At 46.0% G+C, this 27,230-nt stretch overlaps 1 protein-coding gene across 7 annotated transcripts in view; it reads right to left on the bottom strand.

Moving 5' to 3' along the window:
- nrxn3a (neurexin 3a) overlaps positions 1–27,230 on the bottom strand; it is a 1,361,409-nt gene that overhangs the window by 1,280,485 nt on the left and 53,694 nt on the right. The window lies entirely within an intron of this gene.

The raw sequence follows: 27,230 nt of genomic DNA, 5'->3' as shown, positions 1-27,230 counted from the left end.
TTGGATTTACAACGTTTTTGCCAAGACTGAGCTTGTGGGAGAGATTGGGCCAGGCAGGATCAATGCAGTGGAAAAGGCTGATGGGTTATGTTAAAACCATGAGGGGAATTGATGGGGTGACTGTGCAGGGTCTTTTACCCAGGCAAGGGAATCCAGAGCCAGAAGATATTGTGTAAGTTTAAGGTGGGAGGGAAATGATTTAATAGGAACTTGAGAGCAACTTTCTCACTCAGAGAATGGAGCATATATGACACGACCTGTCAAGGAGATAACTAGGGGCAAGTACTACAGTGCTGCCAACTCACACGCATTGAGCGTGAGAATCACGCATTTCACGCAACTCTCACGCTGGTCGCAGAATTTCTCTTCCTTCCAGATCTCCTCCACACTCTGAGTGACTCACCAATGAGAATAATTTTCTGTCGGCGGGTTTCCCCGTAAAGAACGAACAATTTGATTGGCTTAAGCCCATCGCGCACATGCATGAGCATCTACCGACAACAATCGATCCAAAGTAAAACGGGCGTAATAGAGCTCCCCGACGCCGTATCGTAGGTTGTCATAGGAGGAGGTGGTCGTAGGTGGACGTCCCAATTCACGAGGAATTGTGTCGCCGGTCAACGCAGCTTACCGTAGCTTGACATCGACTAGATGATAGCTTGTCATAGACATTGTCGTAGGGTGGGTCCAGATTTCTCACTCTCAACTCTCACCCAATGTTGGCAGGTCTGGTACTATGACAGCATTTAAAAGACACTTGGACAGGTACATGTTTAAGGAGGAACTGCAGATGCTGGAAAAATTGAAGGTAGACAAAAATGTTGTAGAAACTCAGCGGGTGAGGCGGCATCTATGGAGCGAAGGAGTAGGTGACGTTTCGGGTCGAGACCCTTCTTCAGACGAACAGGTACATGGAGCAGAAAGGTTGGGGGATATGAGCCAGACATGGTTTAGATGGGGCATCTTAGTTTGTATCGGTTCAAAGGGCCTGTTTCCTGCGTGTACAACTATAATTCCAACAAAGACCAACTGCATCTGCTATTAACACAACGTGCATGGGCGGTCACGGTGGCGCAGCGGTAGAGTTGCTGCCTTACTCCGCTTGCAGTGCCAGAGACCTGTCTGTATGGAGTTAGTACGTTCTCCACTTGACCATGTGGGTTTTAATTTATTTTAGTTCAGTTTAGAGATACAGCGTGGATACAGGCCCCTTGGCCCACGGAGTCAGCACCGACCAGCGATCCCCGCACATTAACACAAGTCTACACACACCAGGGACAATTTACACTCATACCAACCCAATCCAACTAACCTACAAACCTGTACGTCTTTGGAATGTGGGAGCAAACCAAAGATCTTGGAGAAAACCCACGCAGGTCACGGGGAGAACGTACAAACGTACAAACTCCAACGTACAGACAACATCCGTAGTCAGGATCGAACCCGGATCTCTGGCGCTGCAAGCGCTGTAAGGAAGCAACTCTACCGCTGCGCCACCGTTTTTTCCTCAAGATCTGTGGTTTCCTCCCACACTCCAAAGGCGTACAGGTTTGTAGGTTAATTTGCTTGGTATGAATTTAAATTGTCCCTGGTGTGTGTGTGTAGGGTAGTGTTAATGCGATCACTGGATTCGGTGGGCCGAAGGGCCCGTCTCCGTGCTGAAGCTCTAAATTAAGCTGAACTAAACACTGGAAGACTTCAGGTGCTCCCTCTAGTAGAATGCTGCCGCTAAATGTAGTTCATCCTGTAGTAGGGCAACCTCATTTTAATTCCATATAAAATCATGATAGGTTCCATAATGTGAAAGTAATTTGCAACATTTGTTTTATGGCCAGGCTGTTAAACGGAAATCTATGCTCATACATTCACACTTAAAATTCCCCATTAACACCACAAAATGTCACTCAACTTTGTTCTAACAAAATGGCTATTTTAAACCATCTTTGCTATAAAAAAAAACAGCAAAGTGTCCACTTCAATTAAAATTTGGCACTATTTTAATGTGTGTGTTAGCAATGGTGCTCCAAGATCTTACACTGAAAGACATACAATTACAAGGTTACGTTTTGAGTCCATAAATCAGAACATGATAAGGGCGGCACGGTGGCGCAGCGGTAGAGTTGCTGCCTCACAGCGCCAGGGACCCGGGTTCCATCCTGACTACGGGTGCTTGTCTGTGCGGAGTTTGGTCGTTCTCCCGTGACCCACGCGGGTTTTCTCCGAGATCTTCGGTTTCCTCCCACACTCAAAAGACGTGCAGGTTTGTAGGTTAATTGGCTTGGTAAATGTAAAATCGTCCCCAGTGTGTGTAGGACAGTGTTAATGTGCGGGGATCGCTGGTCAGCGCGGAGTCGTCGGCCAATGGGCCTGTTTCCAAACTGTATCTCTAAACTAAACTAAACTACTAAATTAAGGGCCTGCCCACTCTCTAGAAGACTACATAACCAAATGGCTAGGTGAGGAACTACACACCAACAAGGACAGTGTCCATCCTATCGTCCAGTCAACTGATTTTAGTTTAGTTTAAGAATGATCTGCAGATGCTGGAAAAATAGAAAGTAGACAAAAAATGCTGGAGAAACTCAGAGGGTGAGGCAGCACCTACGGAGAGAAGGAGAGAAGAAGGGAATGGTCTCGACACGAAATGTCGCCTATTCCTTCTCTCCATAGATGCTGCCTCACCCACTGAGTTTCTCCAGCATTTTTTGTCTACTTTTAGTTTAGTTTAGTTTACAGATAGAGCGCAGAAACAGGCCCTTCGGCCAATTGAGTCCGCACTGGCCAGCGATCCCCGCACATTAACACAAACATGCAGGCTAGGGGCGATTTACACTTATACCAAATATACAAACCCAAACCAATCAGCCTACAAAACTGTACGTCTTTGGAGCGTGGGAGAAAACCGAAGATCTCGGAGAAAACCCACATGGTCATGATTGGAGATGATCAGCCATGATCACATTGAATGGCGGTGCTGGCTCAAAGGGCCAAATGGCCTACTCCTGCACCTATTTTCTATTGTCATGGGGAGGACGTACAAACTCCGTTCAGACAGCACCCGTAGTCAGGATCGAACCCGGGTCTTTGGCGCTGCAAGCGCTGTGAGACAGTAACTCTGCTCTGCGCCACCGTGCTGACCGGTCGTGGGGAGTACCAGTGAACATTTTTTCAGCAATGCATAGATTTCTGCTGCCTACCATCTGTTAAACAATCTGAATGTTCGATGCAAACATTGCTGTTAATGTATATATATATGTTGTATAACTTCGCACTTAAAATTACACAGACATTTTGGAAAGATATTGTAAAAGTCTATAAAATATGCATCATTGATTTGGAACTTCCACGAAGCAGTTTGCTGCAGACCATGCAAACTGTCCAAAAATTACAAATGCAATCAATTTCTTGAGGCAATTTGGCTCATCTGTCAAAGCTACTAAATTGACATTGGATGTTTGTTTCGTTATTTACCCAACTACAGATGCTAATTCATACCGAAGAAAGACACAAAACGCTGGGGTAACTCAGCGGGACAGGCAGCATCTCTGGGGGGAAGGAATGGGTGACGTTTCGAGTCGAGACCTGCCCCGCTGAGTTACTCCAGCTATTTGTGTTGATCTACCAGCAGGCCAGGTGGACTAACATAAAAGTCTTGGTCACCCTACCATTATCTTTGATCACGTGGCTATGGGAAGAACGTCATTAAGCTGGAAAGAGTTGAGAGAAGATGATTTATCAGAAGATAGACACAAAACACTGGAGCAACTCCGCGGGACAGGCAGCATCTCCGGAGAGAAGGAATGAAAGACCCTTGTGCAGACCCGACATGTCTCCCATTCCTTCTCACCAGAGATGCCGCCTGTCCCGCAGAGTTACTCCAGCCTTTTGTGTCGATCTTCGGTTTAAACCAGCATCTGCAGTTCCTTACGCATGGTGAATTATCAGGATGTTGCCAGGACTCATGGGTCTGAACTATCGGGAGAGATTGGTCAGGCTGGGTATTTTTTCTTGGAGCTCAAGAGGATAAAGGATGATCTTATAGAGAGGTGTATCGAATCATGAGGCTCATAGACAGGTGGGAATCAATAACACGAGGACATACTTTTAAAGTGAGAGTTAATAGGAACCCGAGAGGCAACTTTTCCAACCAGAAGGCCGTGGGTATTTTGACTGAGCCGGCGGATGACATAGTGGATGGAGGCAGGTTTGATAACAACATGTACATGTCGACAAGTACATGAATAGGAATAGGTATAGAGGGGAATGGATATGCTGCAGGCAAGTGGGATTAGTTTGGAAGGACATCTTGATATAGATGATTCTAGGATGTTAGAGGAAGGACATAGATGATTTGGGCTGAAGGGCCTGCTCATACTGCTTGCTGCTCTATATGATGGAATCGCAGCCATTCACTCCAGTGCAACCGTCTTGAATGGTCAGCAAAATTATACCATGAGAAACGCTACGTTAATAATGGTAAAATAACTTCAGGATGAGTTTAGTTGAGTTCTAGTTTAGTTTATTATTGTCACGTGTAAGGAGCTTTAGTGAAAAGCTTTTTTGTTGCGAGCTACCTAGTCTGTGAAAAGACTATACATGATTACAATCAATGAGATGAGACTAACCTACAGACAATAGACAATAGACAACAGGTGCAGGAGGAGGCACCTCCATTCAATGTGATCATGGCTGATCATCCCCAATCAATACCCCGTTCCTGCCTTCTCCCCATATCCCCTGACTCCGTAATCTTTAAGAGCCCTATTTCCTAAACTGTGGCTCCTGGTTCTGGACTCCCCCAACATCAAGAACATGTTTCCTGCCTCCAGCGTGTCCAAACCCTTAATAATCTTATATGTTTCAATAAGATTCCCTCTCATCTTTCTAAACCACAGTATACAAGCCCAGCTGCTCCATTCTCTCAGCATATATCATTCCCGCCATCCCGGGAATTAACCTTGTAAAACCTACGCCGCCCTCCCTCAATAGCAAGAATGTCCTTCCTCAAATTAAGGGACCAAAACTGCACACAATACTCCAGGTGTGGTCTCACTCAGCCCCTATAGAACTGCAGAAGGATCTCTTTGCTCCTATACTCAACTCCTCTTGTTATAAAGGCCAACATGCCATTTGTTTTCTTCACTGCCTGCTTTCACCTATGCTTTCAAGATATTCATTGGAAGATTGATGGCTGGGATCTTTGTGCCTCTTGTAGAGCTCCAACTTGGTGGCTGCATGCCACATCACAATCTGTTTTGGAAGGAGCTGCAGATGCTGGTTTACACCATGAACATAGACACAAAATGGTGGAGTAATTCAGCGGGACAGGCATCATCTCTGGAGAGTGGGAATGGGTGACGTTTCGGGTTAAGACCCTTCTTCAGAAGATCTCTGATGAAGGGTCTCGGCCCGAAACGTCACCCATTCCTTCTATCCAGAGATGCCGCCTGTCCTGCTGAATTACTCCACCATTTTGTGTCTGGAACCTGGTTTTGTGTTTTGGCCCATGGTTTGGACATTGAGTGATAGTCAATCTCACAGTATTTGCGTCACTAAAAACTAGTCTTGTACAAATTTACACTGTGGTTTTGGGCTCTGCACTGGTGCAGTGCATGCAGAGGTTAATGGTCAAGTCTGGGACTTCAATAACTTGCACTGTTAAGGGCCTGTCCCACTTGGGCGTCATTAGCGCGTAATTTACGCGACATCATTTATGCATCACGACGCACGCGATACGCGCGTGGTGCGCATTACGCGCTCATGGTGCGCATTACGCTCGCATGGTGTGTTATGGTGAGGTAGGCAGTGACGCACGGTCGCGCGCGGTGCCTCAGGATTTTGGGATGTACAAAATCTTCGCGCACCATCTGCGTGACGCGCAATTGACGCAGCTGTGGGACAGGCCCTTTACGCTCTGAGTGAGTGTTGAACTATGAATGACATCATTATGTGCGCCTCCAACACAGAAAGCAGCTCATGCAACAAAGTTCATTTGGGATGAAAAGTGCGTTGTTCACAAGTTTCACAAGCTATTGGAGTGGAATGTTGTAGAATAGGAGTTGTTCTAGAACTTCTAGAACCTACGACCACACAGGCGACAACCTACGTTGAGAAGCTACGACAAGCAACGACCCTGATGGCGACAACTGAAGACAACAATTCAGACACCGGTGCGTGTCGCTGGTTGACGTAGGTAGTCGCCAATGGTATTCATCAAAGTCAGCACCGGCGACAACCTACATCACCTGGCGACAACCTACGGCAGCACCCACGTCAGGAGAAGTCAAGCCACGCTCATTGGCGCCAAACCCACTGTCGCCGAAAATGTTTGATCATGTTGAAAATCCAGCGGCGACCAGGAAGATGCTACGACTCTTTGGGTGACAGAGGAGACAACTCACGACCATACAGGCGACACCCTGGTGACCATGTGGCGACAGACTAGTCGTCTGTAACCATATAACAAGTCCGTGCCGAACAAATTTTTTTCCCCTTAGTCCCACCTGCCTGCACTCATACCATAACCCTCCATTCCCTTCTCATCCATATGCCTATCCAATTTATTTTTAAATAATACCAATGAACCTGCCTCCACCACTTCCACTGGAAGCTCATTCCACACCGCTACCACTCTCTGAGTAAAGAAGTTCCCCCTCATATTAACCCTAAACCCCTGTAGTCGCCTAAAAAATCACCTAAGTGGGACAGGCCCCCAACATCTCAAAATAATAAGATGGCACAACAGTAGAAACGGAATTTCATACAGTCAGTGGTATCGTGGAACTAGGTGACCCACATGTTTTCTTGTGTAAACAGTTGCTTGGTGTATCTGCTATTTTCTATTCCCCAGATTGAAGCAATAAAGACACTGTGATGCCAATTAGTTCAGCTGCCGCGGGGAATACCAGGAGGGTTGGGGCATCTTTCAACAAATCAGATTCAGCTACCACCCTGAGGACACAGCTATACATGTTAACGTTTGAGTTTTGTCTTCGTTCCGAGAAATATTATTCAGTTCTCTCACCCACCCAGCTCAGAACGACTAATACTGTCAGCAGCATCACAGCATGCCGTCCTAGTCGATAGCTTAATTTGACATAAAGCCACTGACTCAACAGTGGGCTGCTAGTGTAAACTCATAAACAAAGGACTACCATTCCAAATCCTTGTCAAGCTTTTCAAAGCTGTGTCAAGGCCTGGAATAAGATGCCCACAATATGGAACTTGACTTAATCACTGCGAGTGATTTATCCAATACATTAATCATTGGGATAATAGTTGACTCCATCCCTGGTGAATTTAGTTTAGTTTAGGGATACAGCGCGGAAACAGGCCATTCAGCCCAACGAGTCAGCACCAACCAGCGATCTCTCGCACATTAAAGGGCCAGTCCCACTTTCACGACCTAATTCACGGCCTTTTTCACTCGTGGACATTTTTCATCAGGCTAGAAAAAACGCCCTGACCTACTTGATGTCACGAGTAAGTACGACTAGCATCACGGCCTGCTACGACCTCCTACGACCTCGTGACGACCATGCTGCGAGTATGAGTCAAGGGCAAACTCAGCAGAGATCGTGAATTAGGTCGTGAAAGTGGGACAGGCCCTTAACACTATCCTGCACACACTTGGGGCAATATTACACTTCCACCAAGCCAATTAACCTGCAAAGCTGTACGTCTTTGGAGCGTGGGAGGAAACCGAAGATCTCGGAGGGAACGTACGAACTCCATGCAGACAGCACCCGTGGTCGGGATCGAACCCGGGTCTCTGGTGCTTCAAGTGCTGTAAGGCAGCAACTCTACCGCTGCGCCACCGTGCCGTCCATAGGTGTATAATGTCAATGTACATTAGATTTCCTCTTTAACTTTTTATGGCGTGAATTTAAGTGTGAAGTTCACGAGATTGATCCCCGGGGTGGCGGGACTGTCATATGAGGAAAGATTGGAAAGACTGGGTTTGTATTCACTGGAATTTAGAAGGATGAGAGGAGATCTCATTGAAACATATAAAATTATAAAAGGACTGGACAAGCTAGATGCAGGAAAATATTCTTGGGCGAGGCCAGAACCAGGGGCCACAGTCCAAGAATAAAGGGGCGGCCATTTAAAACTGTGATGAGTAAAAATGTTTTCACCCAGAGAGTTGTGAATTTGTGGAATTCTCTGGCACAGAGGGCAGTGGAGGCTAATTCACTGGATGAATTTAAAAGAGAGTTAGATAGAGCTCTAGGGGCTAGTGGAATCAAGGGATATGGGGAGATAAGGCTTGGGATACTGATTGTGGATGATCAGCCATGATCACAATGAATGGCAGGCTCGAAGGGCCAAATGGCCTCCTCCTGCACCTATTTTCCATGTCTATGTTTCTATGTTTCTAAGTATGAAATAATAAGAGCAGAATTAGGCCATTCAACCCGTCTAGTCTACTCCGCCATTCAATCATGGCTGATCTATCTCTCCCTCCTAACCCCATTCTCCTGCCTTCTCCCCATAAACCATGACACCCGTACTAATCAAGAATATATCTATCTCTGTCTTAAAAATAGTCAATGACTTGGCCTCCACGACTGTCTGCTGATCAAATGCTTTATCATTTAGTTTTTAGTTTAGTTTAGTTTAGTTTAGTTTAGAGATACAGTGTGGAAACAGACTCTTCGGCCCATCGAGCCCATGCCAACCAGCGATCATTCCCTGCACTAATACTATCCTGCACACACTGGGGATAATTTGCAATTTAACCAAAGCCAATTAACCCACAAAACTGTACGTCTTTGGAGTGTGGGAAGGAACTGGAGCACCCGGAGAAAACCCACGCAGGTCACAGGGAGAACGTACAAACTCTGTGCAGGCAGCACACGTGGTCAGGATCGAACCCGGGTCTTTGTCGCTGTAAGGCTGCAACTCTACCGCTGCGCCTCCTCGCCGCTCCGTTAGGAGTACATCATCATCATCGTCGTTGAAAACATCAACGGGCACGGTGCCTTACAATGCTGTGTACAACAGTGATCGCAACCTCTACTAAAGTGTGGACGGCCGTTGGCTCGCTTTGACAGGCCTTGTTTTTGGTCCTGCTGGGGGTGGGGGAGACGGTTTAGTCAATGACTATCCGACTATGGAGCAGGGAGCACGGGGTTACATGGCGGGGGAAACTCCCCTCGATCTGACTGAGGAGTACAGATGTCAGGTGAAATTACACAGTGTGGTAAATCACATCCCAAACACACCAGTACTCCTGGAGATTACCTTCTCTGCGATCATTCAACCTTCCCAAGGCACAGTGAGACTAAAGAAAGAAATGAAAACTACAGCTTTGGTTTAATATAATGCAGTCTGTTTAAATAGTAGAGAAGCTCAAAGGCTTTCCGATGCAAATACACGTCTGCTGCCAGGAACATTCTCATTGCTATTCAGAACAGATTTCTATGTCTATTGTGAAGTAATTTCCACTTACAAACACGCTTCACTTCTTCACATTCAGGCCACACAAGGGGACACAAGATGGTTGATTTAACTTGTTCCACGATGATGAGGAATTGACCCCATGAGTTGCTTTGTATATTAAGGTGATTTATTTAAACCTTTATCACATATGGCAAGAAGCTGAGGCAGATACGGAAGCACAGATGCACACACCTCACATTGTTAAGAACACGGAATGCAGGATTAGCCAAGAGTGTTTTGTTGTAGGAAGGAACTGCAGGTGCTGGTTTAAACCAAAGATAGGCGCAAAAAGCTGGAGTAGCTCAGCGGGACTGGCAGCATCTCTGGAGAGAAGGAATGGGTGACGTTTCGGGTCGAGACACTTCTTCAGACTGGTTAGGGTATAAGGGATATAGACGGTGATGTGGTGAGATAACGAACTCTGAATTAAAGATATGCAAAAAATAACAAGGCAGTTAAAAAAACATTGTGATAGAATGTACAAACTCCGTGCAGATAACACCCATAGTCAGGATTGAACCCGGGTCTCTGGCACTGTAAGGCAGCAACACTACTGTTGCGCCACCATGCCACCCTTAAATATGAGGTGATTAAAATACACATGAATAAAAGGAATATTTGGGGGCAGATAATCTGCCAGTCAGCTTGTTTAAGAAGGAACTGCAGATGCTGGAAAATCAAAGGGAGACAAAAATGCTGGAGAAACCCAGCAGGTGAGGCAGCATCTATGCAACAGGCGAGAATTCTACCACTGAACCACCAATGCAACATGCGAGTGAAAAAGGGTTTCGACCTGAAAACGTTGCCTATTTCCTTCCCTCCATAGATGCTGCCTCACCCGCTGAGTTTCTCCAGCATTTTTGTCTACCAGCAATTATGGCTTAATTAGTTTATTATTAGTGTTTTTTAATTTAGTTTATTCTCGTCATATGTACTGAGGTAGAGTAAACAGCTTTCGCTTGCAAGCTATCCAGTCAAAGATTATATGTGAATACAATCAAAGATTGAGGCAAAAGATAGACTGCAACATGACCTCCCGACGTCTATACTCAATACTCTGCCTGATGAAGGTCAATGTGCCAAAAGGTCTTTTTGACCACCCCATCTACCTGTGATGCCACCTTCAAGGAACTATGTCCCTGCACTAAAGATAGACATAAATAGCTGGAGTCACTCAGCGGGTCAGGCAGCATCTCTGGAGAAAAGGAATAGGTGACGTTTTAGGTCGAGACCCTTCTTCAAGATCCTTCGGCTATCCATGTTCTCCAGAGATGCTGCCTGGCCTGACCTGCTGAGTTACAACCAGCTTTTTGAGTCTACCTTCGGTTTAAACAAGCATCTGCAGTTCCTTCTTAGACATGAATACAATCAAGCCAATAGACAATAGGTGCAGGAATAGGCCATTTGACCCTTCGAGCTAGCACCGCCATTCAATGTGATCATGGCTGATCATCCCCAATCAGTACCCCGTTCCTGCCTTCTCCCCATATCCCCTGACTCCGCTATCTTTAAGTGCCCTATCTAGCTCTCTCTTGAAAGTATCCAGAGAACCGGCCTCCACCGCCCTCTGAGGCAGAGAATTCCACACTCACAACTCTCTGTGTGAAAAAGTGTTTCCTCGTCTCCGTTCTAAATGGCTTACCTCTTATTCTTAAACTGTGGACCCTGGTTCTCGAATCCCCCAACATCGGGAACATGTTTCCTGCCTCTAGCGTGTCCAAACCCGTAATAATCTTATATGTTTCAATAAGATCCCCTCTCATCCTTCTAAACTCCAGAGTATACAAGCCCAGCCATTCCATTCTCTCAGCATATGACAGACCCACCATCGCTGGAATTAACCTTGTAAACCTACGCTGCACTCCCTCAATAACAAGAAAGTCCTTCCTCAAATACAAGCACAGATAAAGGGTAAAGAGTACAACGTTTCGTACATTTGCCCGATAGTGCGGTACCCCATTACAACACTGCTTTTGGGCTGATTAAGTGTAACACTTTCAAGAACCTTCACAAGGAAACATTAGTCGGAGAAGCCTGCAAAGGCTGTTGCCCCCGGAGTGGATTTGAATGAATCATAACTTTGGTGTTTCGCTGTTAACTCACGCATGTACAAAAAATCAAAGACGTCGTCAAATACTCATAAAAGACAGAAGTTCCACCCTCCCTCTCTACAACCAAAATGCTCCCAGATCTGCTGGATTTTTTACAGCTTTCTTCTTTTATCTTAAGACTCTTCACATAAAAAAACTGTCGGACATCACTCCGATTCTCTTTGGAGACGGGTTGACTGGATCAAGGTTTTTCAGAATATTTGAATGCTTCAATAGAAACACACTCGTCATTTTCTATTTAGTTTTTAGTTTTCACTTTTCAGATGCAGAGATGCAGTGCAGAAACAGGCCCTTCGGCCCACTGAGTCCGCGCCGACCAGCGGTCCCCGCACCACTGAAACTGCCCTAGGGAGAATTTACAATTTCACTGAAATCAAATTGACCTACAAAACCTCTGCATCATTGGAGTGTGGGAGGAAACCAGAGCTCCCAGAGAAATCCCACACAGTCACAGGGAGAAAGTACCTCATCTACTGCAGGTTCACTTGCACCTCCTCCAACCTCATCTACTGTATCCTCTGCTCCAGGCATCAACTTCTCTACATCGGCAAGACCAAGCGCAGGCTCGGCCATCGTTTCGCTGAACACCTCCGCACAGTCCGTCTTAACCTACCTGATCTCCCGGTGGCTCAGCATTTCAACTCCCCCTCCCGTTCCCAATCTGACCTTCCTGTCCTGGGCCTCCTCCATTGTCAGAGTGAGGCCCAGCGTAAATTGGAGGAACAGCACCTCATATTTCGCTTGGGTAGTTTACACCCCGGCGGTATGAACATTGACTCCTCTAACTTCAGATAGCCCTTACTTTCTCTCTCTCTCCATCCCCTCCCCCTTCCCAGTTCTCCCACCAGTCTTACCGTAGCTGCCTACATTCTATTTTTGTCCCACCCCCTGCCCTGACATCAGTCTGAAGAAGGGTCTCGACCCAAAATCTCGCCCATTCCTTCCCTCCAGAGATGCTGCCTCACCCGCTGAGTTACTCCAGCATTTTGTGTCTACCTTTGGGAGAAAGTACAAACTCCGTACAGACATCACCTGCAGCACCTGTAGTCAGGATTGAACCTGGTTCTCTGGTGCTGTGAGGCAGTATCGCTCCCGTACCATCCTGTAAAATGCAGGTTTCAAACTTGGATTTAATCCATTGGAGTTTGAAACAGGAGCTCTAACATTTACATCGGAAGGACCCGAAACGTCATCCATTCCTTCTCTCCAGAGATGCTGCCTGTCCCGTTGAGTTACTCCAGCTTTTTGTGTCCATCTTCACTCAAACATTTACACCAAGTTATAGAGTGGCCATGGGGTAGAAGAACACTACAAGGTCACTGTCCACACCAACATCAAGCTGTAATCCATCCTGTAATTTGAATGCTACAACTAGGGTCGCCAACTGTCCCGTATTAGCCCGAACATCCCGTATATTTGGCTAAATTGGTTTGACCGCCCTTGTCCCGTATTTGACTGCCACCACTCGGGTCGAGGGGACTGTCGGGTCGGAGCGCCGCGTCCGGCCCCGCCTCACCCGTCCCGACGTAGTGCAGCCCATGGAGTGCAGCAGCAGCAGCAGCAGCAGTGCCTCGCCCGTGGCCCCGTCGGCCAGCTGTCCGACCTTCGGGCCTTCGCTTACCGCCGACACCACCACCACCCCTCCTTCTCATGGCCAATCATTGGTTCATGAGTTGGATGGGGTGCCGGACTTTGGATCGCAAGGCCCGGGCCAAAACTCCTCAGCTGGCCCGCTGGCTGGGCTTTGTGTGCAGTCCAGCACCCGGGCCAACTCATCATTCACCCAGCCACGGCCGAGTTGGTCAACGAATTGCCGTCGGGAATTTGTCTCGTATTTTGACCTTTTGTCCCTTATTTGGGAGTGAGAAAGTTGGCAACCCAAGCTACAACTGAAACTAACTCCATCACTACCCCTAGCAGCATAGGCCTAGCGCTTAGCACTCATTGTGCAGGACACCTCCTTGTGTGAACTTCCCCTCACTTACTGTATGTGATTTGTGCATCCTAAGTGCACCCATTTATTCATAAGGCTGTGCCCTCTAGTCCTAGACTCTCCCTCCAGTGGAAACATCCTCTCCACAACTGCTCTATCCAGGCCTGTCACTATTCTGTAAGTTTCAATGAGGTCCCCAGCCCCCTCATACTTCTAAACTCCAGCGTGTACAGGCCCAGTGCCGTCAAAAGCTCATCAATGTACCTTAACCCAATCATTCCAGGGATCATTCTCGTAAACCTCCTCTGGACCCTCTCCAGAGCCAGTACATCCTTCCTCAGATATGGGGTCCATAACTGCTCACAATATTCCTAATGCGGTCTGCGGTCGTTATAGAGCCTCAGCATTACATCCCTGTTTATGTATTCTAGCCCCCTCAAAATAAATTGTCCCTAGCGTGTGTAGGATAGTGTCAGTGTGCGGGGATCGCTGGTCAGTGCGGACTCAGTGGGCCGAATGGGACTCTTTCCGCATTCTATCTCTAAACTAAAAAAAACTAAAAAGAACATCAACTTGCATTCCAGTAGGTCAGAAGATGTTAGAGATGTTTTTCACAAACCAATCAAGATAACACTGGGTATAAAGACTGTCCACTAATCAATCACAAGGCGAAGGAAGAATTCATAATCTCCAGCAGTTAACATATGCACTGGAGACAAATATTACTGGCATTAATCAGTTTCCTAACACTGATAGAGCTTAGAGATACAGTAGTGTGGAAACAGGCCCTTCAGCCCACCAAGTCCACGCTGACCATCGATCACCCTTACGCTAGTTGTATGCTCTGCAATCTTACACACAAGGGTAAATTCACAGACGACAATTATCCTACAGACCTGCGCCCCTCTATGGAATGTGGGGAGGAAACCAGAGCACCCGGAGGAAACCCACGCGGTCCCAGGGAGAACGTATGAAACTCTGCACAGACAGCGTCCATGGTCAGGATCGAACCTGGGTCTCTGGCGCCGGGAGGCAGCAACTCCGACGCCGTGCCGTCCCAAATTGGTGATAGACAGGTGAACAAAGCCGGTCTATTCAGTTCAGCATTTGGAAAAGAAATGAACAGCAAACAGCTGATGAATTAGCTGACTAAAACCTCCTGGAGGCATTCTGCACGGAATTTAAAACATTCTTAGTGCTGCTCATTTTCCTTTATCAATTGTCATCCTCTGGAAAGGAAGTCAGAACAGAGAGCGACGAAACATTCGGCAAGTGCTTTACACCACCAGTCCACCTAACTGTCGCTTAATGACTCCAGAATTTCTCAGCATAAAAGGTTTCATTATTAGCTTAAATTACAAGACTATCAGCAAAATTAAAGTGCAGGTGGATAGGCACATAATTTAATTTTATGTGCACTTAGTAGACATAAAAGACAACTAAAATAAGCATTAAAAGACAACACATCAATTAAGCAACTGGGGATAAAATAATGCGCAGTGAAAATTTATAGTCCTCAAATATAAATCAGAAATTTAAAAAAAACAGTGAACTACTGCCTAATATTGCCTAGGACTTTACAGCACGTGAAGTACATGCCTTCCACAATAGCAGCACGGTGGCGCAGCGATAGAGTTGCTGCCTTGCAGTGCTCACAGCGCCAGAGGCCCGGGTTCGATCCCGACTACGGGCGCTGGCTGTACGGAGTTTGTACGTTTTCCCCATGGCCTCGTGGGATTTCTCCGCGATCTTTGGTTTCCTCCCACATTCCAAAGACGTACAGGGTTGTAGGTTATTAATTGGCTTGGAATAAACGTTAAATTGTCCCTAGTGTGTGTAGAATAGTATTGGTGTGTGGGGATCGCTGGTTGGGGCGGACTCGGTGGGGGTCGAAGGTCCTGTTTCCGCGCTGTATCGCTAAACTAAACTAAAGTAAACATAAGTCACAAAGCCAGAGTTGGCCAAAGTACTCCTCGAGGCTTTAATATTCCGTCATCAATAACATAGAGTCTTAGAGCACAGAAATGGGCCCTTCGGCCCAACTTGCCCATGTCGGCCATGTACCTGGATAAGAAATTGGATGGATTTAAGAGAGAGAGTTAGATAGAGCAGGCACGGGATGGATTTAAGAGAGAGTTAGATAGAGCTAGGGGCTAGTGGAGTCAAGGGATATGGGGAGAAGGCAGGCATGGGATGGATTTAAGAGAGAGTTAGATAGAGCTCTAGGGGCTAGTGGAGTCAAGGGATATAAGAAGGCAAGCACAGGTTATTGATAGGGGACGATCAGCCATGATCACAATGAATGGCGGTGATTCTATGTTTCTATGTTTCTACCTGTCCAAGTATCTTTGGATACCCATGGATACCCACCTCGGCCCAGAATATACCTTGTTAGAGAACTCCAAAAGGGCCTGTCCCACTTGGGCGACCTAATCCGCAAGTTCTGGCGAGTTTGCCCTCGACTCATATTCGCAGCATGGTCGACACGAGGTCGTAGGAGGTCTTTGTAACTCTCCTTCATGCTCGGGAGTGGTCCCCGTGTACTCGAGGCCTTAGCTAGGTCGCGGCGTATTTTTCAACGTTGATAAATGCCCGCGAGTAAAAAAAAGGTCGCCGTGGAAAAAATACTTTTAAATTACTTTTTCTACTCGTAGGTTTAATCTTAGTAGATCGTAGTAGGTCGGCATGTTAGTCGTAGGTAATCGAGGGTAGTCGAAGGTAGTCGTAGATAGTCTTCATCGTCGTCGAAGGGAGGTCGAAGGGAGGTTGTCTTCATGCTCCACTATTCGGTGTCCAATTTTCCCGTAGCTAGTCGTAGCTGGTCTTCAATATAGTCGAAGGAGGTCAAAGGTCTTCTACTTAGTCGAAGGAGGTCTTCAACATGACTTTTTTTCAAACTCTCTTAAACTCTTCTAAACTCGCCAATTAGGTCGCCCAAGTGGGACAGCCCCTAAAGATTCACGATGCCCAGCAGGAATACATCCTCCTAATTTCTATCATGAATGGGTGACTGCTTATTCTGAAACTATGCTACCCTGATCCAGAGTCTCCAGGAATGAGCGGTAAAAAATTAATTATCATCACATTATCCACTTAGAAACATAGAAACATAGAAAATAGGTGCAGGAGTCGGCCATTTGGCCCTTCAAGCCAGCACCGCCATTCAATATGATCATGGCTGATCATCCAAAATCAGTACCCCGTTCCTGCTTTTTCCCCATATCCCTTGATTCACTTAGCCTTAAGAGCTATATACAACTCTCTCTTGAAAACTTCCAGTGAATTGGCCTCCACTGCCTTCTGTGGCAGAGAATTCCACAGATTCACAACTCTCTGGATGAAAACGTTTTTCCTCATCTCAGTCCTTACATGTCCTACTCATTCTTAAACTGTGACCCCTGGTTCTGGACTCTCCCGACACCGGGAACATTTATCCTGTATCTAGCCTGTCCAATCCCTTAAGAATTTAAGAATCTAATTAGTTCTCCAGCCTCTTCAGAGGGGTCAAGGAAAGAGCATTCACGTCGCGGCCCTGTTTCCACCAGTCTTTCCACCACCACGCACAAGAAGCGACAAGACAGACAACATTGCGTGCAGATGCCTAGATGTGTGTTCAGCTCTGGCTGCACGACTTCTAATCTTGTGTGGGGACTCGATAAGAAGAAGAGCCTCTTCGAAAACTTACCTTTCAATAAGATCACCTCTCGTTATTTTAATAAACATATAACCATATAACAATTACAGCACGGAAACAGGCCATCCCGGCCCTACAAGTCCGTGCCAAACAACTTTTTTTCCCCTTAGTCCCACCTGCCTGCACTCATACCATAACCCTCCATTCCCGTCTCATCCATATGCCTATCCAATTTATTTTTAAATTATACCAATGAACCTGCCTCCACCACTTCCAGTGTGGAAGGTCATTCCACACTGCTACCACTCTCTGAGTAAAGAAGTTCCCCCTCATATTACCCCTAAACTTCTGTCCCTTAATTCTGAAGTCATGTCCTCTTGTTTGAATCTTCCCTATTCTCAAAGGGAAAAGCTTGGCCACATCAACTCTGTCTATCTCTCTCATCATTTTAAAGACCCCTATCAAGTCCCCCCTTAACCTTCTGCGCTCCAGAGAATAAAGACCTAACCTATTCAACCTATCTCTGTAACTTAGTTGTTGAAACCCAGGCAACATTCTAGTACATCTCCTCTGTACTCTCTCTATTTTGTTGACATCCTTCCTATAATTGGGTGACCAAAATTGTACACCATACTCCAGATTTGGTCCAATGATTCATTGGTCCAATGATTTGATTCATCTCCAATGAATACAAACCCAACCGTCGTCAGTCTTTATTGGCAAGGCAACTCCATCACCCCAGGAATCAGGAACCTTTTCTGAAAGTGTATTCCTCCTAAAAAAAAAAAGCACCCAAAAAGCCCTAGACGGTTGCAACAGATTGCCCGCAAACATGCTGTCTGCACAGAGTTTGTACGATCTCCCCGTGTCCTGCGTGGGTTTACTCCAAGGTAGAGTCATAGAGTGAAACAGTATGGAAACGGGCCCTTTGGCCAAACTCACCCACACCGGCCAAGAATGTCCCAGCGACACTAGTCCCACATGCCTCTGCTTGGTCCATCACCCTCCAAACCTGTCCTATCCATGTACCTGTCCAACCTTTTCTTAAACGATGGGATCGACCCAGTCTCAACTACCACCTCTGGCAGCTTGTTCCATACTCCCACCACCCACTGTGTGAAAAAAATACCTCTTGGATTCCTATTAAATCTTTTGTCCATCACCTTGAACCTATGTCCTCTGGTCCTTGATTTCCCTACTGTGGGTAAAAGACTCACCGCATCTACCCAATCTATTCCGCTCATGATTTTGTGTAAACATCTTCCGTTTCCTCCCACACTCCAAAGACGTACAGGTTTGTAGGTTAATTGGCTTGGTGTATTTCTCCCTAGTGTGTGTGGGATAGTGTTAGTGTGCGGGGATCGCTGGTCGGTGTAGACTCGGTGGGCCGAAGGGCCTGTTCCAGCGCTGTATCTTTAAGAAGAAAAAAAAAAAATACATCAAGACATCCCATTCTTGTATGGCAACCCAGGAAATGGAGGGATATAGATCACGTGCAGAGAGATGAGACTAGTTCATCTTGGCATGGGCAGGTGGGCTGAAGGGACTGTTATTGCGCTGTACTTTCCTATGTTCTCCATATTCAGATTCAGGAGCAGTTTCTTCCCAGCTGTTATCAGGCAACTGAATCATCCCACCACAAGCAGAGAGCAGTGCTGAACTATATCTAGGTGACCCAACCTGAAAGTCAAGTCAAGTCCACACACATACAAGTGCAGAGAAATGCAATGCTGCGGACTTTTGAAAAAGACAAACACTATCTAACACACATATTCATTTACATAATAAATAATGACCCTGTAGAGTTAGTCCGTTTATCCTTGATCAACCTCTCCGACGGACTTTGCTGCTTTACCTTGCACTAAACGTTATTCCCTCATCATGTATCATCATATATCTGTACACTGTAAATGGCTCGAATGTAATCATGTATTGACTTTCCGCTGACTGGATAGCACGCAACAAACGCCTTTCACTGTACCTCGGTGCACGTGGCAATAAACTAAACTGTAAACTGAATGTTGTATGTTCAAACACCTTTTGCAATAATAAGAGACTGGATAGGGCTCTTAAAAATAACGGAGTCAGGGGATATGGGGAGAAGGCAGGAATGGGGTACTGATTGGGGATGATCAGCCATGATCACATTGAATGGCAGTGCTGGCTTGAAGGGCCGAATGGCCTACTCCTGCACCTATTGTCTATTGTCTAATAGCTCATATTCGTTAATTTGCCTAATTACGTAGGAAGGAACTGTAGATCCTTATTTACACTGAAGATAGACCCAAAATATTGGAGTAAGTCAGCGGGGCAGTGGTTCTATACAGAGATGCTGCCTGTCCCGCTGAGTACCTCCAGCATTATGTATCCATTTTCCTAATTACCTGCTTTAACTACATTCTTTCTATTTTTCCTACCTCACATTTCCCCACGACATCCTCCATCTGACCACTTTTCTCCCTGATGGGTCGACTGGGATTGCATTCACTGGAATTTAGAAGGATGAGAAGGGATCTTATCGAAACATATAAGATTATTAAGGGATTGGACAGGCTAGATGCGGGAAAAATTTTCCCCAATTTTGGGGGAGTCCAGAACCAGGGGCCACAGTTTAAGAATAAGGGGTAGGCCTTTTAGGAAATTAGGAAAAGGGGAGATGCAGCGAGACCTGGGTGTCATGGTACACCAGTCATTGAAAGTAGGCATGCAGGTGCAGCAGGCAGTGAAGAAAGTGAATGGTATGTTAGCTTTCATAGCAAAAGGATTTGAGTATAGGAGCAGGGAGGTTCTACTGCAGTTGTACAGGGTCTTGGTGAGACCACACCTGGAGTATTGCATACAGTTTTGGTCTCCAAATCTGATGAAGGACATTATTGCCATAGAGAGAGTGCAGAGAAGGTTCACCAGATTGATTCCTGGGATGTCAGGACTGTCTTATGAAGAAAGACTGGATAGACTTGGTTTATACTCTCTAGAATTTAGGAGATTGAGAGGGGATCTTATAGAAACTTACAAAATTCTTAAGGGGTTGGAGAGGCTAGATGCAGGAAGATTGTTCCCGATGTTGGGGAAGTCCAGGACAAGGGGTCACAGCTTAAGGATAAGGGGAAAATCCTTTAAAACCGAGATGAGAACAACTTTTTTCACACAGAGAGTGGTGAATCTCTGGAACTCTCTGCCACAGAGGGTAGTTGAGGCCAGTTCATTGGCTATATTTAAGAGGGAGTTAGATGTGGCCCTTGTGGCTCAGGGGATCAGAGGGTATGGAGAGAAGGCAGGTACGGGATACTGAGTTGGATGACCAGCCATGATCATATTGAATGGCGGTGCAGGCTCGAAGGGCCGAATGGCCTACTCCTGCACCTAATTTCTATGTTTCTGTGTTTCTATGATAGAGATGAGGAAATACCTTTACATTCAGAAAGTTGTAAATCTGCTGAATTGTCTGCCACAGTAGGCAGTGGAGGCCAATTCATTTGATGTATTCAAGAGAGAGTTGGATATAGCTCTTCGGGCAAACGGAATCAAGGGGTATGGGGAGAAGGCAGAAACGGGATACTGATTGTGAATGATCAGCCATGATCACATTGAATGGCAGTGCTGGCTCGAGGGGCCGAATGGCCTACTCCTGCACCTATTTTCTATGTTTCTTTGATGTATGGTCTCTTTAGGCAAATTTCCTGTGCCTTATTTTGTCCGAGTTACTTAATTGATTTATTGTCTTTGTCTGAAAAAGGATCTTCAACAAAAACCATTAACTCTGCTTCACCTTTCAATGATGCTGCTTGACCTGCCTAGTGTTCCCAACATTTGTGTTTTTATTTCAGACTTCCGGCGTCTGACTTTTTTTTTTAGCTACCCTTCCATCTACATCATTCTGCTGTCTATTTTGCTGAAGAGAAGCTGACTCAATTTTAGATACAAAAAACACATCCTGAAATCCTGGGTGGACCAATAAAATGCTGGAGAAACTCAGCGGGTGAGGCAGCGTCTATGGAGAGAAGGAATTGGCGACGTTTCGGGTCGAGACCCTTCTTCAGACTGATGTCGGAGGTGAAAGAAAGAAAGTGGGCGGAGATAGTAGGGCGTGGGACAATTGGGAAGGGGGAGGGGAAGGAGGGAGAAAGCAAGGGCTATCTAAAATTGGAGCAGTCAATGTTCATACCACTGGGGTGTAAACTACCAAAGCGAAAATATGAGGCGCTGTTCCTGCAATTTGCGCTGGGCCTCACTCTGGCAATGGAGGCCGCCCAGTACAGAAAGGTCAGAGTGGGAATGGGAGGGGCAGCGCAAATCCTGGATGTGCCCTTTCACAGAACTTTTAGGAAGGAAATGAGGAGAAATTTCTTTCGTCAGAGCGGGGTGAATCTGTGGAATTCTTTACCACAGACACAGTGGAGGCCAAGTCAGTGGATATTTTTAAGGCAGAGACAGATAGATTCTTGTTTAAGAAAGAACTGCAGATGCTGGAAAAATCCAAAGTCGACAAAAATGCTGGAGAAACTCAGCGGGTGAGGCAGCATCTACGGAGCGAAGGAATAGGTGACGTTTCGGGTCAAGACCTTTCTTCAGACAGATTCTTGACTAGTACAGGTGTCAGGGGAAAAAAATAAATAAAAAAAATGGCGCGGCCCTGTCCAGTCGCCGTTGTGGCAGCTCCGCGAAAATTGTGTGTGTTTTTAACTTTTATGTTCCTTTTTAACTTATTTCTAAGTTCTAACTCCCTAGTACTAACAAAGTATGACAGGGAAACCCTCTTAAATCTAAACTCCAGGGCAAACGGAGACTTTTTAAACTCTGTACTTACTGATCCAGCATGGCCAGCAGAGATCAACAGAAGCTGCTGCAACAACAAAGGGAGCTCGGCTGCAAGGAAAACCCGGAGAAAACAATTCCCAAAATTATGTAGAATTTTACATAATAATTCTTATTATGTAAAAGAATATGTGTGTTATGATTGTGTTTATAATTTGTTTGGTTGTTTTGTTGTTTGTCTTTTGCACAAAAGTCCACGAGCATTGCCACTTTCATTTCACTGCACATCTCGTATGTGTATGTGACAAATAAACTTGAATTGACTTGACTTGACATGATATGGACAAAAGGCAGGAGAATGGGGTTTGGAGGGAGAGATAGATCAGCCGTGATTGAATGGCGGAGTCGACTAGATGGGCCGAATGGCCTAATCCTACTGCCATTTCTTATGAACTTGTAAACATTTGTGTACTAATTTGCCCCACTGTCATGAGGAAAGACACAAAATTCAGGAGATCGTACAGCGTCTCTAGAGAACTTGGATCGGTGATCTAGTGGGTCAGGACTCATCTTCAGACTCATGTGTGATATCTCCTCTAGGCTTGTCAGCTTTGAATGAGAAATGTCCTCATTGTATGCTGGCTTTGCGTGCAAAATCTCACACGATTCAGAGTTCCTCCACTAACTACATATTTATTTAACCTGATGGTATAATGGTAGCATTTCCTTTTAAGTTTAGTTTCGAGATACAGCATGGAAACATTCCCTTCGGTCCACCCAGCGCACACCAAACATCATTCAACCGTTTACATTAAGGTGAAGGGGGAAAGATTTAATAGGAATCTGAGGGGTAACCTTTTCACACAAAGGGTGGTGGGTGTCTGGAACAAGCTGCCAGAGGAGGTAGTTGAGGCAGGGACAATCCCAACGTTTAAGAACAGTTAGACAGGTACATGGATAGGACAGATTTGGAGCAATATGGACCAAATGCAGGCAGGTGGGACTAGTGTAGCTGGGACATGTTGGCTGGTGTGGGCAAGTTGGGCCGAAGGGCCTGTTTCCACACTGTATCACTCTATGACTATGAGATTAGTTCCAGCTTATCTCACCTTTCTCATCCACTTCCTGCACACTCAGGGCAATTTACAGAGGGCGGATTAACCTGCAAACCCGCACGTCTTTGGGATGTGGGAGGAATCCGGAGCACCCAGGAGGAAACCCATGCTGAGAGAGGGAGAACGTGCAAACTCCACACAGACAGCATCCAAGGTCAGGATCAAACACTATGAGGAAGCTGCTCTACCAGCTGTTACTTCATGTTCATAACATGTTATTTCAAAGATACAAAGATACAAAGCCTAGTAATATGTGGTTTAAAATCACAATGGCACAAATAGCTTCCATGATCAAAATTGTGCAAGGATTATGAAGGCTTTAAAAGATATCCTGGCAATGTAGCTTTTAATAGTATTGTGGCGTTTGCAAGTTCAAGTGCAGCATAATGTGGACAAGCGTTTCCCTTTGAATAATAAAGATTCAAACAAGAGGACATGACTTCAAGGGAAATGTTTAGGGGTAATGAGGGGGAGCAGCATTGAGGTTGTGGAAGAGCTCCCAGTGGAAGTGGTGGAGGCAGGTCATTGAAAAAATAAATTGGATAGGCTGCTGAAGTCTTTGACTGCAGCCAGGTGGGACGGGGAAAAAAATTTGAGGCTCTTGTAGGGCCGAGATGGCCTGCTGGTCAGTAATTGTGCATTTAGCCAGTGGACAGATGTGAGCAACATCATTTGGGCCCCATACCTACGAGGAAGGATTTAGAGTACTGTGAGCAAATTTGGGCCCCATATCTGAGGAAGGATTTGCTGACTGGAGAGGGTCTAGAGGAGGTTTACAAGAATGATCCCAGGAATTAGTGGGTTAACATATGATGAGCGTTTGACAGCACTGGGCCTCTACTCGCTGGAGTTTAGAAGGTTGAGGGGGGACCTCATTGAAACTTACAGAATAATGAAAGGCCTAGATAGAGTGGATGTGGAGAGGATGTTTCCACTGGTGGGAGAGTCTAGGACCAGAGGTCACAGCCTCAGAAATAAAGGACACTCTTTTAGAAAGGAGGTGAGGAGGAACTTCTCCAGTCAGAGGGAAGTTAATCTGTGGAACTCATTGCCACAGAGGGGTGTGGAGACCAAGCCAGTGGATATGTTTAAGGCAGAGATAGACAAATTCTTGATTAGTACGGGTGTCAAGGGTTGTGGGGAGAAGGCAGGAAAATGGGATTAGGAGGCAGGGATCAGTCATGATTGATTGGCGGAATAGACTTGATGGGCCGAATGGCCTAATTCTACTCCTATAACTTGTGAACGTGTGAAACATTAATTCTGAAGTAGGGTCACGACACGAAACGTCACCTATTCCTTTCCTCCAGAGATCCTGCCTGTTTTTTGTGTCTATCTTGGATTTAAACCAGCATCCGCAGTTCCTTCCTACATACTAATTTTATTTCTTTTTTCTCAGGTGATGCCTGATCTACTGAGTGCTTCCAGCATTTTCTGGGTTTTTTTCCAATTTCAACTTTCAAGCATCTCAGGTTTTTTTTAATAGAAATGTCAGTGTAATGGATTGAATTGCTACGTTTATCCATCAAGGTTGTGCTATTGTGTTTAAGAAGGAACTGCAGATGCTGGAGAATCGAAGGTACACAAAAAAGCTGGAGAAACTCAGCGGGTGCAGCAGCATCTATGGAGCGAAGGAAATAGGCAACGTTTCGGAAGGGTTTCGGCCCGAAACGTTGCCTATTTCCTTCGCTCCATAGATGCTGCTGCACCTGCTGAGTTTCTCCAGCTTTTTTGTGTACCTAAGGTTGTGCTATTCTCTTGCACAGAAGGCAGTGGAGGCTAATTCACAGAATGGTTTCAAGAGAGAGTTATGGGCCTGTTCCCCTTCCGTTATTTTTTCAGCGACTTGCCGGCACCCGCCATAATCGCAGCAAGTCGCTGAAAATTTTCAACATTGAAAATCCAGTGGCGACCAGAAAAAGGTACGACTCTTTGGGCGACTACACAGGACCACACAGGCATGGCCGTGGCCGTGAGTAGTCGCCCAAAGAGTACCTTTTTCTGGTCGCCGCAGGATTTTCGACATGTTGAGAATTTTTGGCCACCTGCTGCGACTATGACGGGTGCCGGCAATTCGCCGAAATGAATTGCGTAAGTGGGACAGGCCCTCGAGAGATAGCTCTTAGGGCCAACGGAATCAAAGAATCAAGGGACATGCGGAGAAAGCAGGAATGGGGCACTGAAATGTTGCCCATTTCCTTCGCTCCATAGATGCTGCTGCACCCCGCTGAGTTTCTCCAGCTTTTTTGTTTACCTTCGATTTTCCAGCATCTGCAGTTCCTTCTTGAACACACGTCTATGTTTCTATGTCCATTTGCATACTTGGAGCTGCAAAGGAGGATTGATTTATTTTCCAATAACCCGACAAATATGCGAGGTTTCTAAGCCAAGTCGATAACATCGAGCTTTTCAGCTTCATTGTACTGTCTGGGTATTTTTCTCTGCTTTTAATATTTACATGGATTTTAAAGGTCCACTATGCCAAAGCAGAATGGTGCTTTACAGCATAAGGAGCCGATTCCTTGCCTGGTATCGACGCTCCAACCGTGGCCTGCAGACTTTAACATCAAGGGCTCACAGTCCTAGGTTGGGACAGACGTCGGGAAGCTCCAAAAGCCGCATGACATTCGACTAGCCCCGACCCGGTGTAAATCGCCCTGCGAGCTGAGATTCACCCCCCGATGCAGGAGCTTGATCGCCTCGACGAGGAGGCCCACTGCCGGCTCGGGGAGTAAGATCGTCCCGTCAACAGAAGGCTCAAGGCCCCCGACCGCTGGAGGACAAAGAAGGGAAGAGATTGAACTTTCTTTCGCCTTCCATCACAGTGAGGAATGTGGAGGAGTCACTGTGGTGGATGTTTATGTTAAAATGTATTTTGTGTGTTCTGTTGCTTTTTATTGGTATAATGACTGTATGGCAAATCAAATTCCTTTTATGTTGCAAAATATACTTGGCTAATAAAATAAGTATGAGTATGTGTTGACTGCATCCTTTGTCTTTTAAAGACTGTTTTTAATTGGTTTTCTCAGACAACACTCCTGTTGTTCCTGTTCACTTCCACTATATATACTAAGCCAATTACTGAAAATTTAATTGCTGGTCATTGCAGATGAGATAAAAAGTTCGCAGAAAAATATGTATTAGTCAATTCGCACAAATATAATCTCATATGGATGTCGAGAAGTGCGATGTCTTATAATCCATAGGGAATGATCAGGTGCCAATGAGGAACATGCAGTTCCTTCCTATATATCAGTTCCTTCCTATATATTACATATTAGTGTGTAGGAAGGACAGTCCCATAAAGCTAATACAGGAAGGAACTGCACATGCTGGTTTACACAGGTAGACACAAAGGTAGACACAAAATGCTGGAGTAACTCAGCGGGGGACAGGCAGCATCTCTGGAGAGAAGGAATGGGTGACTTTTAGGGTCGAGACCCATCTTCAGACTGAGAATCACCTTAAGAGTGACCTGAAACATCACCCACACCATCTCTCCAGAGATGCTGCCTGTCCCGCTGAGTTACTCCAGCATTTTGTGTCTGTCTCCGTTTGAAACCAGCATCTGCGGTTCCTTCCTGTATTAGCTTTATGGGGCTGTCCCACTTAGACAATCTTTTAGGCAACTACGAAAATGGAATTGACCGAAGTCAGCACCGGCGCCAACCTACGCCATCCTGGCGCCAAACTACGACAGCACCTACGTCAGGAGAAGACAAGTTACGATAAGCCCACGGTCAACGACTGTCGCCAAAAAGTTTCAAAATCCAGCGGCGACCAGAAAAACGCTACAACTCTTTGGGCGACTGAGGAGACGACTCACGACCATACATGCGATGCCCCGGCGACCATGTGGCGACAACCTAGTCGTCTAATAAAAAATCGCCTAAGTGGGACAGGTCCTTTACATCAATAATTCTGTCTTATCTTTCTTTATCAAGCCAATCAACAGAAGCATCTTTAGATTCAAGTACACTTACGTAAGAATGCTGTTCATCGATTACAGCTCAGCATTCAACACCATTATACCATCAAAACTGATCACCAAACTCGGTAACCTGGGCATCGACCCCTCCCTCTGCAACTGGATACTGGACTTTCTAACCAACAGACCCCAGTCTGTGAGGTTAGACAAGCACACCTCTTCAACCCTCACCCTGAACACCGGCGTTCCTCAGGGCTGTGTGCTGAGCCCCCTCCTCTACTCCCTCTTCACCTATGATTGCACACCTGTA

This window comes from Leucoraja erinacea, chromosome 9, assembly GCF_028641065.1.
Source record: "Leucoraja erinacea ecotype New England chromosome 9, Leri_hhj_1, whole genome shotgun sequence".
Lineage (NCBI taxonomy): Eukaryota > Metazoa > Chordata > Chondrichthyes > Rajiformes > Rajidae > Leucoraja > Leucoraja erinaceus.
Note: the sequence above shows the minus strand (reverse complement) of the source record. Positions and strands in the feature narration are given on the sequence as shown.